We start from the raw sequence: 14,792 nt of genomic DNA on the forward strand, positions 1-14,792 counted from the left end.
AAAGAATCCAAAGCAGGCTCCAGGCTCCAAGCTACCAGCACAGAGCCTGACGTGTGGCTCGAACTCACAAATTCCGAGATTATGACTTGAGCAGAAGTTGGAGCTTAACTCACTGAGCCACCCAGGCACCTCTCTTTCAAGGGACTTTAAAGCAAAACACTAATGAGGAAGTATACATATCTCAGAGAATAAACTCTTCTGCCTAATGATACAAGACAGCTTTATCCTGAGAATAAAGTCTTGTTATTATTCTCTTATTAAGAAACAAAAATAGTCAGGGGCGCCTGGGTGGCTCAGTTGGTTAAGCATCCGACTTCGGCTCAGGTCACGATCTCACTGTTCATAGGTTCGAGCCCCGCATCGGGCTCTGTGCTGACAGCCAGCTCAGAGGCTGGAGCCTGTTTCAGATTCTGTATCTCCCCTCCCTTTCTCTCTAATCCTCCCCTGCTCACGCTATCTCTTAGAAATAAATAAAACATTTAAAATTTAAAAAAAAAAGAAACAAAAATAGTCCAAAGAATTGAATATACCCTTTTACCCAGATTTTCCAAATCACAACCTATAGCGAAAAAAAATATATTTTTTCTGAATCATTTAAGAGTAAATTGTAGATATGAGGCTTCTTTACCTTTATATACTTCAGTGTTTATTTCTTAAGTGGGTTTTTTTTTTTTTCTGAGAGAGAGAAAGAACATGAGTGGGGGAGGAGCAGAGAGAGAGAGAATCCCAGGTAGGCTCTCAGCACAGAGCCCGATGGAGGGCTTGAACCCACAAACTGTGAGATCATGACCTCATGACCTCATGACCACAAGTTGAAACCAAGAGTCAGACACTTAACTGACTGAGCCACCCAGGCGTCCCTTCAGTGTTTATTTCTTAAAACAAGACAGTTTCATATAAAACTGTATACAGTAAAACTTTGGTTTGTTACCATAATTCATTCCAGAAACATGCTTGTAATCCAAAGCATTTGTACATCAAAGCGAATTTTAAGAGCCATTGGCTCAGTTGTGATCATGTGACATTCAGGGTCATGTACTACTTGTCTTGCAAGGCATCACTTGTTTATCAAGTAAAAAATTATTCGATGTGTTTGCTCGTCTTGCAGAACACTCACAAAACAAGTTACTTGCAATCCAAGGTTTTACTATGATTATAAAACCCAGAAAATGTACACTGATGTGATACTAATATCTGATCTACAGATCTTAGATCCACTCAAACCTGCATTGTCCTACTAATGTCCTTTGTGGCTGAAGAAAGAAAACTTTCCCTGGGTCTAAGGACCAGTCCAGGGTCTTCAGTTGCATATAGTTGCTATGTCTCTTTAGTCTCCATTGATCTGGAACAATGTCTCAGTTTTGTCTTTCATGACCAATTAATTCATAAAATGGCCTCCTTTTGTTTTGTTTTATCCTGATGTTTTCCCATGAGTTTCAGGTATGCACTTTTTTTCAGGAATCTTACTGAAGTGATGTCGGGTCCTTAGGCCATTCTAACAGGAGACACATGATATCTTCTTCCCATTACTGATGCTACTAAAGAAAAAGAGCTTCTTGGGTTAAGAGAATAAATGGAGGACTCTATTTATTCAACATTTTCATTGGTTTAAAATTATACAAGTAAAAGAAACTGCTAACCCACCAAACCCTTGTTAACAGGAGACCACTTCTACCAGGAGCAATTATTCTGACCTCTAGCAGGAATTCCTGATGGCAATAACGGTCCTCAGGCAGAACCTTCATGTACAACAGGATACCAGGATGAGGTGTGCCCTACCTATCAGGGCAGGCATTCTGGGGCCCTCCAGCCAAGTCCTATACCTAATTCACACTGTAACCGAAGCTTCTAGAGGGCAGCAGCTATGTCCTGTTGATCATTGTGTTCTCAGCAGTCGGCATAGAACCTGGCACAGAATAGATACTTAGCCAACGTGGGAATAAACCTTAAACCCCCTTCTGACATCTGTGCTAACAAAAAAGGTGTCCCTTTTTAAATTTGAAAATAGCTAACGTAATGACTTACTTTGAATGGGTGCTGAAAAAAGTATTGGGTTGGAGAGAATGAATCTCATGTGTGGTAATCTGCTCCTGAGACTATTTCCAGGATAAAGTTTGTTTTGGACTTAATAGCTGCCTGGTTTTTAATATTTAAAAAATAATGTCATAGAGACATTGCTAAGAGTAGTATCCCTTTGAGTTATTGGTTAATTTGGAAGGGACTTTAAAGAATTGCACTCGGCTTCCAGCCCAAGGTCAGCTTTATTATAATAACCATCCCCTGAGTTGGTGGGGCCTCCTCTTACTCACAGGGAGGCACAGAATTGTGCCCTTTTCTGCTCCCTAACCTCCATAAGGATCTGGTTTTGCTCTTTTTAACCTACAGCCAGCGTGTTGTATCTGTCGTCACATACTTGAAATAGTTCTGATGGTTGTGGTTCCAGGATTCTGTTGTGACTTAAGTCTTCTTTGAGAATGGAGAGCTCATCTGTCTGACGTTTAGATATGACCTGGTCGGGCTGGGACTAGAGCCACATTCACCTGGTGACATGAGTGGTAAAAATGAAACTTCTAGGACCTAAGAGTATATGAGACAGAGACAGAGAGAAGGAGATATTAGACCCAGTGCGAATTTGCCGGCTCTGATTTGGAAAAAGCAATTTCGGATGAGAGGGGGAAGCAGTATCCAACTGTTCCACACTGACAATGAGTCTCAAGAAATAAAAACTCTAGAGGCGCCTGGGTGGCTCAGTCAGTTAAGCGTCCAGCTTCAACTCAGGTCATGATCTCGCGGTCCATGGGTTCGAGCCCTGCTTCGGACTCTGGGTTGACAGCTCAGAGCCTGGAGCCTGCTTAGGATTCTGTGTCTTCCTTTCTTTCTGCCCCTTCCCTGATCGTGCTCTATCTCTCTCTGTCTCTTAAAAATAAATAAACATTAAAAAAATTAAAAACAAAAAAAGAAATAAAAACTCTAGAATGGTGGTTTGTAAACTCCGCCCATTAGGATCACTCCAACAGCATTCAAGGCCCACTACATATCAGTATTGGAGGTAGGATCCAGGTATTATTCTTTTAAGCTCTGATTTGTATTATTGAAAGTGACTAAAACAGCCTTGAAAAGCATTTGTTATCTGGTGTTCAGCATTCATCATGGGCCATTGGGATCAGGCTTCAGCCCCACTTTCCTCGTCTTGCTTGTGAGTTTGCACAAGTGACAACATTCTTGCTTCTGAGCTCAGTTTCCTCATCTATTGAAAGGATTTGAACGTTGGGCCATGGGATCGGACATCCCCCCAGAAAAGGAAAGGGATTTGTGGGGTGCCTGGGTGGCTCAGTCAGCTGAGTGTCCAACTTCGGCTCAGGTCATGATCTCATGGTTTGTGAGTTCAAGCCCTGAGTCCAGCTCTGTGCTGACAGCTCAGAGCCTTGAGTCTGCTTTGAATTCTGTGACTCTCTCTTTCTCTGTCCCTCTTCTGCTCACATGCTCGCTTTCTCTTTCTCTCTCTCTCAAAAATAAACATTTAAAAATTTTTTAAAAAGGAAAGGAAAGGGATTTGCAAAAAGCTAGGATTCCATAGATGAGGCTGGGGGTTTCAGGCAAGTAACGGCTTTTGCTATTGCTGTTTCGAGCCTCTGTTGCCCTTCAGGTGGACAAGCTGAAGATATAAATAAAAACAGAGGGAAGAATCATTGCTTATTCACGTCATCTCTCTAGAACTTCAGAATGTGACGTTTTCCACATCAAAGGCTCTCAGCCTGGATGAAAGAAAAAACAATCCACTGTGGATTTATCCACCCAAGTTCAGAGGAACTATTATTAGGTTTTCATGATGAAAATGGAACAGGGAAAAAGTACCAAAGACTATTCTCCCCTTCTCACATTTAGCACGCCTGCCTCGCGAGAAAGTGACGCGGCACCTTTGACACAGGCGCACCTTTACATTGTTAGCAATCCCGCGGATGAAATTCCTTCGAAGACAATACAACGGACTTTAAAAACTCAAGATTCCCTCTGTGCCTGTGTTTGCTGCTCCTTTAACATCAGGGTTATGGTAACCCTTGCCGTTTGTGTGACGTTTTGAGATTTCAAACCATTTTCACAGTTGGGAACCGTCAAACCCACTTTATGAGGTTAACTGGGCTGATGCTAGTTTCTCCGTCTTGACATTGAAGAAGTCGTTTAGAGGAATTAACTGACCTTCCCCAAATCAGACATGCGGGCTGGCCAAGCCGAGCTGGAGCCTGGATTGAAGGGGGAGAGTAGGCGGGGTGAAGGGGAAAGCCTGGAACAGACAGCCGGGGAGTGGAATGTGGAAGGCGAGCCTGGGGACACCAAGGTGTGTGCGTGGAGGCAGAGAGCAAGCTATGGGCGTGGAGAGGTAGGACCAGACCCCGGAAGACGTGGAGGGCATTGGATGGCGGGGAGGGGGGCATCACGAATATCCTCAAGCTCCAGGGACGGCAGGGCCCCATGTCCTGCAGCATCAGGGAGAAAGCTGTTTGCTGCAGGCACGTCTTGCTGTGGCTCCTTCCTATCTCCCGGGAAGCCTGAGCCGCATCCGCTGCCCTCTGCCTCCCTGCGGCAACTGAGAAGACTGAGGACACCTGTGCCCCCAGAATTGTATGCACTGTCATAGACAACTCCTAAAATTAGACTGTCCTTCAAGACACAAAGCAATTTTTTTCAATGTTTATTTTTTTTGAAAGACAGTGCGCAAGCGCTCGCTTGCGTCAGTGGAGGAGCCGCAGAGACAGAGAGAGAGAGAGAGAGAGAGAGAGAGAGGTGGGGGTGGGGAGACACGGAATCCGAAGCAGGCTCCAGGCTCTGAGCTGTCAACACAGAGCCCAAAGCGGCGCACGAACTCCTGAACCCGGAGATCATGACCTGAGCCGAAGTCAGACACTTAACCAATTGAGCCACTCAGACGCCCCAGGACACAAAGGAATGATTAATGCACCCCGAATGGTGGGAATTTAGGCAGTGGTGGAGGAGATATTTTGGGACCTCTCTAGCATATCTAGCACAGGATCACAGATCCTACTACTGAGTGATTTTCTACTCCCCTTGTTGTGAGAGGTCTTTGGGAGGACATGACCTCCATTTGACCTGGGAGCTGGACCCTGGCCATCAGAGGCTCCTCCCTCCCTCCCCGTTCTTAGAGTGCGGGCTCCTTTATCCACTCCCAGAGGATGCTCCAAGGACATAACCTTGAGATAGTGCTGTGCTGTTGAGGACACCTGCAGGCATACGTGGCTGAACCTAGTTAAAGCCTCTCTATAAACTCGGAAACTTTGGCGGCAGGTGTGGGAATCCACTCTTCGTGCTGTTACCCAAGACACTCCTTAAATGTAAGTTCCCTTTGCTTATTAATGCTGCCAGCTACCAACCTGCAGTGGCCTCTGTCTTCTGTGTCTCTCTGTCCTGCATCGGGGCCAGTCTCAGCTTACAGTGGGGAAGCTCTCTTTGCTCTTTAGTTGTGCGGTCCCCGCAGGACATACATTTTGCTGGGTTGTGGAAGGCACATCCATTTTCGTTCTCCCTTGTTGATTTATTTAAAAGGAACGTCCACAGACTAATCCCTTGTCTTAATCTAAGGCTCCAGTGACTTTTACCTACAGAAATGGAGCCTTAGTTACAGCTCCTTAAGTGAGCCATCAGTATGCAGTTTCTCTTTTTTCTTTGTTATAGTCTGGCTTCTAATTTCCTTCACATCTCTCGGGGATCCTCAGAAGGGAATTAACTTCCTTTATCTTCTCTTGCTTAAGATTAACTGTAGAACTCCACGAAGCCAGAGGTCCCCTCCACCCCACAAAATACACTTTTAGCTCAAAGAGGAAGATAATTGGCTGCATGTGGACCTCAAATCCTACATGTCTTAATTCTTGTCCCCTCCCCCCCACCTGCCCAAAGGAAGCAGCCACTTCTTGGTTACGCAGACAGCGCGAGATCTGGTTGCCAGGCTCTCAACACCACACATTACAGAGACTGTGCAATGCAAACCTAAGAACAGAAGGAAGGGTCTCAAAAGTACATGAAAACGTCCAACAGCTGCCTTCCCCCGAATGCACCACCCAAGGACATTCAGAGAATGATGGCACATCAATGACGGAAGGGACCTTGGAGATCTTCAAGTTCAACCCCTTCATTTTACAAATGAGGAAACTGAGCACCAGAGAATGGAGGCGATTTGCTCCGGGCCATGCAGCCCATGGGCAGAGTGGGAGGAGGCATCCAAAGGTGAGATGAGAATTTTCTGAGGACTGGAATATAGTTTCAGGTCTGTTCCTGCTCCCCCTGGACCTATGTTGTCTTTATGGAAACAACTGCCTTCCGGCTCACACATGAACTCTAGAGGTCTTGAGCTGCCTTCATTTCTTGGTCATATTCCTTTATTTCTAAGGAGAGAGTCACAACCTGCACTGTTTAATATGGCAGCCACTCACCGTGAGTGACTGTTACAGAGCTTGACATGTAGCCAGTCCAAACTGAGACATGCAAGATTTTGGAGAATGCAAAAAGAATGTAACACATTTCATTCCAAATGTTTTTTAAAAGTTTTTAAAAACATTTATTCATTTTTTGAGAGACAGAGAGACACAGTATGAGCAGGGGAAGGACAGAGAGAGGGGAAGACACAGAATCCGAAGCAGGCTGCAGGCTCTGAGCTGTCAGCCCAGAGCCGGACACGGGGCTTGAACCCACAAGACGTGAAATCATGACCTGGGCTGAAGTCGGATGCTTAACCAACTGAGCCACCCAGGTGCCCCTCATTCATAATGTTTAAATCTTGAGTACATATAGAAATGATAATATTTGGGGCATATCGAGTTAGATGATATACACTTTTAAAATCAATTTTACTTACAAAAATAAAAAAAAAAATTTTTTTTTATTTTAAGTAGGCTCCATGCCCAACATGGGGCTTGAACTCACAACCCTGAGATTAAGAGTCACATGCTCTACCCACTGAGCCAGCCAGGCACCCCTAATTTTACTCCTTAATGTGACTACTAGAAAATTTTAAATTACATGTGTAGCTTGCATTCTGTTTCTATTGGTGCTGTTCTAAAAGGTAAAAGTCACAAATCTCAGACAAATATAAAATGAACATAATATCAAGAATTTTTGAAAACTCAACTAATTAAGGGACCAGTAAGATGTTATGACCAGTACAAAGAACATGTGAGAAGCTATTTATAGGCAAAATAACAATATATTCAAATACATTTGCTTGGTTAGATATGAAACTGATGAATAGACAGGCCCTAAATCTTAGGGGTTTTCTGTTCCAGTCAACAGAAATGATCTGCATCTTTACTGGACAAACATATACAGATTAACAAGTGATGTCATTCTAAGTCTGAGACTTTCGGTCAGTAGGAAACAATGAGATGCGCCAGGTACATTCCATTGCATCAGTGTTTCCAATAGAAATATAATGCAAGTCACACTGGAATGTTAAATTTTCTAATAGCCACATTTAAAAAAAGAAAAAAGAAACAGGTGAAATTAATTTTAATAATATGTCTTATTTCACCCAATATATTCAAAATATTCTCACTTCAACATGTCATCAGCATAACATTCTTAATCAGATATGTTACAATTTTTTTCCATACTAAGTCTTTGAAATCCAGTATAGAGTTTTCGCTAACAGCACGTCTCAGTTCAGACCAGCCACATTTTAGAAGCTCAATAGCCACACAGGCCTATTGAACAGGACGGCACAGTTCTAGATGACCCTCAGACGGTCTTTTACCTGCTATGATAAAAAAAGGATGTGCCGTGCACCTTCTCTGCCTTAAGTCTAGGCGTTGGATGTTTTTTCTGACAGTCCCCAGAGCTTCCTGTGAATGAAGTGGGCTCTGAGGATGTTAGGAATGGAAGAGTTCATGTCGTGGATCTGAATGTGGGCTGTGGGGCCAGAGCCTCGGAGCCGAGGCCTCAGCAAGTGTTCGGGGTTGGGTGGTCGAATACGATGATGTACGTGGCAACTCACGCAGTGTCTGGAACATAGGGAATGCTTAGCAATACCCTTTGTCACTCCCTCGCCCCCACCCCTCTTCACATGGCTGCAGATAGGCAGGCTTCTCCCCCCATCCCCCATCCAAGAGGCAGAGAGGAGTGCAGGTGAGTCATCTGTACACACAGAATGGCAGTGACTCACCCCCAGCCGGGTAGTCAGAATCTTCCCACACGTGTAGTCCTTCCTCACGCACAGCTCCCTGCAGCCTCCAGAGGGGCTCCCACACCTGCTTCCTCCCCCTCCTCCTCTTCCCGGAAAGGCTGAGAATGGGGGAAGAGCAGCCTCTCAACTCCCGGGGGCAGAGCCAGGCGGCAGTCAGAAGCCACAGCTGCGCTGACCACTCCATAGGCGACCTGGAGGTGACATACACAGCTAACACTTGTCCCCGGCTCAGAGCAGGGCGTTGGGTAAAGGAGGAAGTGAGGTCACAGCCCGCGGTAAAAACGCACACTTGAGGCGGTTTTATAGGCAGCCCTGACCTGCAGGCATTTCTGCTGCCCCAGATGTTCACAGCTGTTGCCTGTCCAGATGTGGCGTATGTGCTGTTACGGCCGTGAGCATATGTTGGTGGGATCGCGCCTCGGGACGGAGGCGGCTCTTTTGGAGCCTCTCCGGGCGCCTCCAGGGGCCATGAACTCTCCCTCCTCTAGGCTTTCCCACCTGCGATTTTCATGCCAGGCATGCCTCCCTCCCTTTCCATCTCGTCCTGGTGGAGAACCTGCTTAAATGACAAACCAACCACACACTCCCCTGTAGCCCTCCTGGCTCACGGTCCTTGGAAGAGGGAGCCCCAAATACTGTGTCACTCTGCCAGTGGGACTCCAGGTGGTGACAGCCCCCAAATGCTAACCAGCAGCCGACCAGGGACTTAGGGGTCCTGGATTGAAGAACTCAGCTGGATCAGTTAGATGGCTGGTTCTTTCTGGCATTTGAGCTAATTCTGTAAATCGTGGCCAGGCAGTATTAAAACAAGGACAAAGCAAGACAGAAAACGGTTCTAGAAGGTTATCTGGATTCTAGGTTGAAGCCTGTGGGGTCATTTACAAGCTGACGAGCAAGCGGAAGAAGCTGATCTACAGAGAAAAAGGAGGAGACACAGAGAGACGGAGGAAAGAGAGAGGAGAGGAAGGAGGGCTGGAGAGTCACTGCGCCTCTCGTCTTTCCAGTGTGTCCTGTTCTAGTTCAATAACCCGGGGCTGCCTAACTCATTTCCTGAGCTTGGGTTCCGTGAGATTCCCCAGTCCTGACTGGAAAAGCTTCCTCTTCACCTTAGCTAGTTTGGAGAGATGTCTACTCCTTAAAGCCCAAAGAGCCTTGGCTAGAATATTATCCTTGGAGACTCAGACTGAATGTGTGACGACCAGTCCCCCTCGCCACCACCCCCGCACAGGCACAGCCCCGACACAGCCCCCAGCTGTCACAGCACTGCCGTCTCCCTCTCTCAGTTCCGGGCTCCACCGAGGACGGGGCTTGTCCTCGTTTCTTTGTGCCCTCAGCACCAGCACCCGTCTCACTAAAGGTCTGTTGCCTCATGCATGATGGTTGACTGACACAATGAAACACTCCTGTGTTTTCAAGCCCTGGTGAAAACTCCTTCCCTTTGCATATTTTTTATAGCTTGTAAACCGCGCACACCCCAGGCTTCTGGCTTAGAGATGACCCGAACAGCCCAGCTGCTTGCTAGAACGGCATAAACGTTGGCACTGGCTGCTGGTGAGGGCTTTGGGGGGCTGCCTCTCACTTGACAGAAGTGAGCTGTGGAGAAGACGAGTGACTTGTCTGACATTGAGCCGTTGGTGACATAGCTGGGACTGTGAGTCCAGTCCCCTGACCCTGAAGTGGCGTATTCCTGGACCCAGAGCCTGTATCCTTGTATTTACCTCCACCTTTATGAATTAGGCTGTGCGATGCCCAGAATACCAAGGCAGTCCTCGAAGAAGGCTTTTGGTCCCACCTCTGAGAGCCCTCGCCACCCTCTAGGGACTGATCTGCGAATCTAGGGCAAGGTTTGAAAGGACATCGGCTCTCTGGAATTAGGGCAGCACTGTCCACTCAATGCTTTACACCAGCACTTGTGGCTCTGCTGCTCTCCCCAGGCCTGTAACCCCTCACAAAACCATGAGAGCCAGGCCTCGGAACTCCACGGTGCCCTCATTCCCTGGAAGGTCCCCTCAGCCCACGAAAGCATCCCCGGTGACTCTCCCCAGCTCATCATTTCTTAGTGCTGCCGCGGACGCTGAATGCACCAATCCACAGAAGCAAACTTCGTTCCTTCCCTGCTGCTATTAGCCACTTGTCCGCACAAAGCATTAGTGGGTGGGATGTCTGCTCCTCAACATGTTGTCCTGTGTTCCTAGTAAGAGAATAATTCTCTGCAGAATTTAAAGTGGAATCCCCAAGTTCTAAGTGTTCACATATAGTGGATATTTTTCTACATGAAAGATACTTAAGGCTACTGGGATTTTATATATGTGTGTATGTGTATATATATGTATATGTAGATTGTATATATATATATAGTATATGTAGAAAAACATCCACTATATGTTATATACATATATAACTAATATTATTCTGAGTACATCTCAATAATTAATATGATAAAAATCATTTTTAGCATTTTGGTAAAACTTAGCTATTGAGTTAAGAACAAAATGGCTTATTCTCTCATTCTGCACTCAGTCCTGTGACAGGCCGGCATGTGTCGTTTTTGACAAATGCAAAATGTTTTTGGAAGCCCTGGATGAGAGGGGAAAAGATCCCCAAATTATTGTTATGCTCCACAAAAGCTGCTACATTTCATTTTTGTTGTTGGCACAAAATTCACGTAACGTGGAATTAACCTTTTTTTTTTTTTTTTTGGAATTAACCATTTTTAAATGAACAGTTCGGCGTTTGAAGTGAGCTATTCAGCAGCATTTAGGACATCCGCAGCGGTGTGCAGATAGCACTTCTCTGGAGTTCCCAAGCATTCTCGTCACCCCAAAAGCACACCGTATCTCTATCACGCGGTCGTCTCCGTTTCCCTTTCTCTCCAAGCCCCTGGTAACCACCAACCTGCTTTTTGTCCTGTGGATTTGCCAATTCTGGAAACTACCTGCCAGTGGAATCCTAGAATATGTGACCCTTTCTGTCTGGCTGCTTTCACTCAGCACAATGCCTTCCAGGTTCATCCACATGCCACACGTGCTGATGCTCTGCTCCTTTTAGGCTGCATGATATTCTATTGCGTGGATATGCAGTGCTTGCCTAAACTTAAGGGGACCCAGAACCCGCCCACCTGCAGGAGGAGTGTCAAAGAATGTGTGGCCATCCTCAAAACACCACAATAAGGAACATAAAATCCTTTTTTCCTCTTGCACCTTTTTTTTGGCTGGGGGGGTGACGGATGCTGAGCATAGATTGTTGAATTTACACAATCTCAGTATGACTAAGTGGGTCCCCACTGCACAGCTAGTCATGGCTTCTGTGCATTGAAAGCCTCCTTTAAGCCAGGCACCGGCATGATTTCTCCTAATCACATCACCTTGAAGCGCACATTCTATTATGCCCATTTCGCAGGAGAGACCCAGAGAGACCAAGGAACTTGTCCAGTGGCCAGAGACCGCCAACCCCTTGACCTCCACCTTGCCATGCCACTCCTAGATCTGCCTTCTCTTCTTGGCTCCTGTCTTAGTCCAGCTGGGTTGCTATAATAAAATACCATATACTGGGTAGCTGAGAAACAACAGAAATTTATTTCTCACAGTTCTGGAAGCTGGAAGTCCTAGGTCAGGGTGCCAGCATGATCAGGTGAGGGCCCTCTTCTCGGTGGCAGGTTCCTCCTTGTATCTTTACTCGGTGAGTTGGTGGGGGGGGTGACGGAGCTCTGTAGGGTCTTTCACACCAATCCCACTTGCAAGGGCTCCACCCTTATGCCCTAAGCACCTCCTAATACCATCACATTGGGCAATAGGAGTCAACCTACTACTCTGGGGGTTGGGGGGGACACGAGCATTCAGACTGTAACGCCTCCTTCTCTTCCTGGTTGCATCATCTTGGGTAGCGCCCTAGCTGGATTACAAACCTCACCGTGTCCCTTTTCTGTATCCTCAAGCGATAGTCCAAAGCTCTCAGCCTGACCTCACTTCCTGCCCCTTCCCACCCTGAGCTGTACACTCCAGCAAGACGTAAATGGTTTTTGGTCGACAAAACATCCAGTGTTCCTCTGCACCTCTGTGCCTTTGCACATGCTGTTCCCTTTGATTGGAAGGCCCTCCTTGCGATTCTACTTGGCAAACACCTATCTATCCTTCAAGTCTCAGCTCCTCTGTGAAAGCTTTCTGAAGCTCGCATGTAGACTTAAGACTTCATTTCTGTGGGTCCCAGAGTGGGTGTGGAGCCTCTGTTACAGCCTTTGCTGGAAGGGGTATGTGCATCCCCCATACTCAGCACCACGCCAACCCTTGGCCTCCGAAGCCTGCCCCCTGAATGAAGCTGTTCCCTGTTGCCCCCCTCCCCAGCCAGCCCCAGGCAGTTATCCAGATAAGAGGGAGGTCATGGGACCCAGGGCCAGATGAAGAAATTCTGAAAGGCAGAGTGTCTGAAAGGCAGTTGTGCAAGGCCTTGGTGGGGGAGGGAGGGAGAGGCTAGAGTGTTCAAGTTCTCTTTTGCTGAGATGCCAGTTGTCCATAAGTTTCTCCCTTTTCTGGTAAAAAGGAAAAACCCTCCAGAACTCTGTTGATCATTCTCTGGGCCACTCCTTCCCCTCTGCCTCTAGCTCTCCTGTATGTATTCTCCTTCTCATTCTTCTATCCCTGGGCGGGGGAGAGGGGGCTGCTTCTGGGAGGTGAGAGAAGGACCACAAGAAGCAGTGGTAGAGGGAGAAACAAAGTCTCACACATTTCTTTTTTTTTTTTTTATCCTTGAGGGATTGTTTTTGTTCTCTTGAATTCTGACCCCCACAAACAAGCCCACTGAAGCCATGCCCCAGTGTTTTACTCCCTCCTGATGTGTTGCCCCTTCCTTGGGAAATTTCCCTGGGATGGGGCCATGGTTAAACGCTAGAGTTTCCTGTGCTTTAGCCATTGAGTGGATGCCAGACAGAGTGGGTGTGTCCACATGAGAACAAGTGAGCAGTAGCTGGGAAAGGAGGATCTGAGGAATGGGAAGACAAAATTTGTTTCAGAAAAGCCTTCAGCGGCTGTCTCCTTACCAGGGTCCCTGCTCTCTGGTGTGGGACTAGTGAGCCCCTCCCCCAATGCTGCTGCAGCTGTGTCCGTCTAGTTGGAGGGGGTCAACATGACAATAGGAAATCCTGCTCCTCAAGCTTGTCTTAGATCAGGTAAAAACACTGGAACTTATGAAAAAACATCTCATTGCCATGACATTCATTAATTCATTGACCCTTCTGTTTAGTCGACAAATATCAGCCAAACACTTTTGATACTCCAGGTGGTGTGCTGGACCCTAAGTTTACATCGATGAACCTGCCCCATGTTGCTCCCAGGGGAAATAGATATCACCATACACCATGCTACTTCCTGCCTGATTTCCGTCTGCCTGTCCCGAGTTTTCCTGCTGAAGAGCTTAGAAATACCTAGATCAGTGCATGTGTTTTGTAGCTGAGGGAAGAAAGTTCCAGAGAGGTTATGTGATTTGCTCAAAGCCACTCAGAGGATCTTCAGTGGAAGCTGGGATCGGTACACAAGGCCTTTGAGGGCTTGCTCTGTGCTCTGGTGGTGACCTCAGGGATGGAGAAAATCCAGGTTTTTTTGCCAGTCTTTGAGATAACATGAATATTGTAGCAAATATACTTCCAAGATGTTGATTGTCACCCTTTAGAACCCTCTGTGCAGTTTAGCAGTTTGGCTGGACTAGTTCCTGCACCCAGTAGTATACAGGAGTGGTCTGAGCCCTTGAGAAGCTGGCAAGATTGATGACAGTGACACCTAGCACTATTTTGTCCAAAGGTCCTGGGCCTTCAGGATTAGAACACTTACCTGAATGGGTGCTCTGAGGCCAGAGCCAGGCACAGATGAGGCACAAAACTCTACGACTGAGCCAGGACACCTCTGGGGTGGGCTCAAGAGATTGGTGAACTCAGAGTCTTCGACATCGATGGAGGCCAGGAGTCAGTGAAGAGAAAAGAAAGCCAGGTCTGGTATAAAGGACTTAGTTACAGGTTGAATTGTGTCCCCCCCACCCCCCGAAAGATGTTGAAGCCCTAAGCCCCAGGACCTGCAGACGTGACCTTACTTGGTAATAGGGACTTTTTCCCCACTGCCTCTTGCCCCCCATCTTTATTTCAATATAATTGATATATAACATTGTGTAAAGTTAAGGTGTACAATGTATTGATTTGATATAGTTACATATTGCCAAATGAAGTAGTAGAATCTTTTGGACCCTTATTGGGACAATAGCTTGAACACAGGATTGTCAAACACCTGACCAAGTTAAGGTGAGATCACTGAGGTGGGCCCTAATCCAACATGACTGTGTTTTTAGAGTTTATCGTGAAGTTGGTTTCCATATAACACCCAGTGCTCATCCCCACAAGTGCCCTCCTCCATGCCCATCACCCATTTTCCCCTCCCCCACCAACCCTCAGTTTGTTCTCAGTATTTAAGAGTCTCTTATGCTTTGTCTCCCTAACTGTTTTTTCCCCTTCCCCTCCCTTATGGTCCTCTGTTAAATTTCTCCTGTTCTACATATGAGTGAAAACATATGGTATCTGTCTTTCTCTGACTGATTTATTTCACTTAGTATAATACCTGAGGGTTCC

At 46.6% G+C, this 14,792-nt stretch overlaps 1 long non-coding RNA gene and 1 other non-coding gene across 2 annotated transcripts; both read right to left on the bottom strand.

Moving 5' to 3' along the window:
* Nucleotides 1-1,169: 1,169 nt before the first annotated feature.
* On the bottom strand, nucleotides 1,170-11,829 carry LOC144218384 (uncharacterized). Its single transcript, XR_013331143.1, has 3 exons — nucleotides 11,773-11,829; nucleotides 2,414-2,577; nucleotides 1,170-1,538 (listed from the first exon to the last, which is right to left on the bottom strand). It is a non-coding gene; the product is annotated as an uncharacterized LOC144218384 (long non-coding RNA).
* On the bottom strand, nucleotides 6,909-6,981 carry TRNAK-CUU (transfer RNA lysine (anticodon CUU)). Its single transcript has one exon. It is a non-coding gene; the product is annotated as a tRNA-Lys (tRNA).
* Nucleotides 11,830-14,792: the final 2,963 nt, after the last annotated feature.

This window comes from Crocuta crocuta, unplaced genomic scaffold (genome assembly GCF_008692635.1).
Source record: "Crocuta crocuta isolate KB4526 unplaced genomic scaffold, BGI_CrCroc_1.0 scaffold39, whole genome shotgun sequence".
NCBI classification, from domain to species: domain Eukaryota; kingdom Metazoa; phylum Chordata; class Mammalia; order Carnivora; family Hyaenidae; genus Crocuta; species Crocuta crocuta.